Source organism: Suricata suricatta, chromosome 15 (genome assembly GCF_006229205.1).
Source record: "Suricata suricatta isolate VVHF042 chromosome 15, meerkat_22Aug2017_6uvM2_HiC, whole genome shotgun sequence".
Classification (NCBI taxonomy): Eukaryota; Metazoa; Chordata; class Mammalia; order Carnivora; family Herpestidae; genus Suricata; species Suricata suricatta.
The window spans coordinates 22,558,795-22,562,574 of NC_043714.1; the positions used below are offsets into that span (position 1 = coordinate 22,558,795).

Below are 3,780 nucleotides of genomic sequence, written 5' to 3' on the forward strand. Positions count from 1 at the left end.
CGGATTTTCTACATGTGTAAAGTATTTTCTTTTCATTTTGAAAATTTGATTTTGAATGAGATAGGTTAGGTAAATATACTCTCTTGAGAATACCATCATTTCTGTTTTCTAATTTGTAAAGCAAAAAAAAAAAAAAAAAAAAAAGACGATTCTTAAAAAAATAGAGACCTCTTGTGGTCATTCATAAAAGTACTTTACAAACAGAAACCTAGAGTATTAACAATTTGTCAAAAGGTTTCAACATCTCTGGCTTAGCTGATATACATTAAAATAATATATATATATATATTATATTACATATATATAATATATACACATACACATATGTATATTTCCTATACCTGCCAAAATAGATGAGTGATAGGACTTTGAAAAATAGTGGCTTTTATAGATATGTGCATCATTCCTCCATAACAGTTCTTTATGATAAATTGAGACTTGATTGAAGGAAAAGACACCAAAAGGCACATATTATAACAGTCTAGCTCAAGGACTTTTCCAAAACTGGTTATATTTTCATAGCGAGACTACCTGGAGGATTTTTATAATAATTGTAAAGGTCAGGTGACTCAGGTGCAGAGAGGTTATATGACCTATTATTTCTAACATCAATCAAATTCACTTTCACTTCATTCTTTCAAATATTTAAATGAATAAAGAACTTTAATACATACTAACATAAAAGGCAATTCATTTTCAGAGTCATGATCCACAGTCCAGATTTGTAAATATCAAATTCTGTCAAATAAAATTACCTTTACACAGAATTTCTAAAGCAGTAAACTAAACAAGCTATAATTTATTATTTTTTGTTGCCATTATTTGCTCTTGTTGGTGGTGGTGATGGCTAGCTACTTTATTAATTAAAAAACAGTTTGGATGGGGCACTTGGGCGGTTCAGTTGGTTGAGTGTCTCACTTGATTTTGGCTCAGGTCATGATCTTGTGATTCCTGAGATGGAGCCTTGCATCAGCCTCTGTTCTGACAGGGTGGAGCCTGCTTGAGATTCTCTCTCCCCTTCTCTCTGCCCCTCCCTGGCTCTCTCTCTCTCTTTCAAAAATAAGTAAGTAAACATTTAATAAATTTAAAAAAAAAGCAGTTTGGAGCATCTTTTATGTACCAAGCACTATTTGGGGGTTCCTAGGGATACTAAGGCTCAGAATGCAATACACAAGAAAGATATATAAACAGTAATTTGATATGATAGTCTGTGCTTTAATAGAAGTATGTAGAACTATGAGGCTAATCTTCAAGAAGGTGACTGTATTTTCCTCAAAGTCGGTCACAGGCTGTGTAAAGCTTGAAAGTTCCACAACTTTGGCTTAAGGCTAGCATAACATAGGAGAAAATAGCACCTCGATGACTTGTCAGAAAAGTCACATTTGAGTTGTAGCTCTTTCACTTACTATAGGATTTTGGACTAGTCTCTCAGTAACTAAATTTTATTTCCTCAACTACAAATTAGCGTGGTAGCTGCCTCATAGCTATTATGAGGATCAAATGAGACTGTAAGAAAGTGGTCTGTGATCTTTAATGCAAAAAACATTCTACATTATACCTTTTGTTTATAGTATTATAAACAAAATTATTAGTGTTATTAGTATTAAACACCAAAGCAGTATTCAAGTCACTCAGCGTTTACTGTCACTCATGGTTGTGCTGCTGGGAAGATGTGCTAGCGAAAGTGCTTGTTGTTGGAAAGTGGCTGATAGACGCATGCACATCTACTTATTCCCTAAACACAGTGGAGAGAACGAGGAGGAAGTAGGGAGTGGTTGTCTGGGAGAAGTGGAGAAGGAAGCCGAACTAAGCTGGCTGGGAAAGGTACCAAGTACAAATTAATCTACAAATGTACGCATTCACAAATATGCTTAGAGTTCTTCTGGTCATCATCAAGACAGTTTGTTAAATATTAAATAAATTATGCGCATTCAATGCTGGTAAATGTTTAAAAACCAACTTCCTCAGAAAAATACAAACACATTATATATAGTACTTGCTGATTTATGTAGTGTAAATACCCCTACCATGGCCAATATCAAGTTACTAATGTGATATCACTGAACAGGGAGTTAGGAAGGGATGCATTGTGTCTCACCCTTATATATGATTTCCATCATACGGATATAAGAGACATAAATAAGCTTGAGTATAAATAATAATGTAATAAAATAGGAAGAGATGAATTTCAAGTTCTTGCTAGCTTTATTTTAAAAATCATTCATTTAAATGCAGTTCAATTTTATATAATTTTTGGTAATGGGCTGCGTTGAACAGCTGGCTTGTAACATTCCTGAAAATGTAACCATCAGCTCTCAAGAGCCTGTGTGAGCAAGAGGCAGCATAACACTGGATATACTGGATTTTTTTTTTTTTTTTTAGCAGTTAACATCTTTTTAATAACAAGGCAGGGTCTGAGGTTAGTTTTTGTAGTCGCGGCTGGCCCTGCGGCCTTTGGCGCGCTCGAACTTCCGGCCCTTGGATCGCACATAGGGTTTGGTGTGGCTGTGTGGGGTTCCCGGGGCCTTGCCGAAATGCCTGTACACCTCTCGGCCCTTGCGTGGACCAGACAGCAAGACGGTGCCACAGCCCTTGGGGGAGTCCAGGGCCAACTGGTCGAAGGTGAGGATCTTGCCTCCAGCTTTGAGGATGCGGCTCCGGGCGCGGCTGCTCACACGCAGCGCGCAGACCTTAAGTTTGGGCACCTCCTGGACGCGCACGTCATCTGTTACCGTCCCCACAACCACGGCTGTCTTGTTTTCCCCGGCCAGGCAGCTTCATCTTTGGGATCATCTGGGAAAGGGACAGAGGCGGCCTGTTGGTGCGACTCATGAGCTGTCTCTTCAACACAGAGAGAGAGGGAGACAGAATCCAAAGCAGGCTCCAGGTTTTGAGCTGTGATTGCACTAGTATGGTACTAGTTGCAGTAAAGATCATCACCTCTTCTAGGAAGACCGTCTGTGTTAGGTGGCTTTGCCTATATTCCTACCATAATCCCCTAGATATCAAAGCAATTACCACCTATGTTGAAACCTCATTCCTCTTCCTCCACACTTGAGTTCCCAGTGACCATGAGTTTGAACGCCTTGTCTTCTGGATCTAGCACTGTTCCTGGGACAAGTAAGGTCAACAGTGGATACTGAAGAGATAAACTGCCCTTTATCTGCCTGCTGTTCTCCAGGATTCCATGATCTATTATCATGGCGTACAAAGACACACAGCTACAGAATACATATACAATTCAATCAAATCTCTGAATAAACAAGGGAATGGATAATAGATTTTTCATATTACCTACAACTGGATTTTAGTGGGATAGAAAATAACAGGAATTATGAGTCAATGAAAAAAGATGTAACAGGTTCTTTTTCCTACCCTATCATGGTTAAAACAGAATAAAACCCCCAAACACCACCATGTTTCCTTCTCTCACTTAATGATATTAAGGTTCATATCTTTAAGGGATAAAAGCAACACATACTTGTTTATAGAAAAATTACTATATGTAGAAACATAAAGACATAAAAGTCATCTGTATTTTATAAGATTGATATATTCGTGAGGATAGGTTAAGGCAGTAGCATCTGGTAATCACAAAAAATCATAGTGGCTTAACTAATATGCTTTATTTCTTCTTAGAGCAAAAGTTTGGAGGTTTCCAGAGTAGGATTGGTGTGGTGGTTCTGCTCCCAGGTCCTTAGGGGCTCAATTACCCTGCAGCTCATGGCTTTGGCCATACCGGGGATGTGGTCCCATCCTTCATGGTCCAAATAAGCATCC

At 38.4% G+C, this 3,780-nt stretch overlaps 1 pseudogene; it reads right to left on the minus strand.

Annotated features, from left to right (window-relative positions):
• Nucleotides 1-2,380: 2,380 nt before the first annotated feature.
• On the minus strand, nucleotides 2,381-2,853 carry LOC115278794 (annotated as a pseudogene).
• Nucleotides 2,854-3,780: the final 927 nt, after the last annotated feature.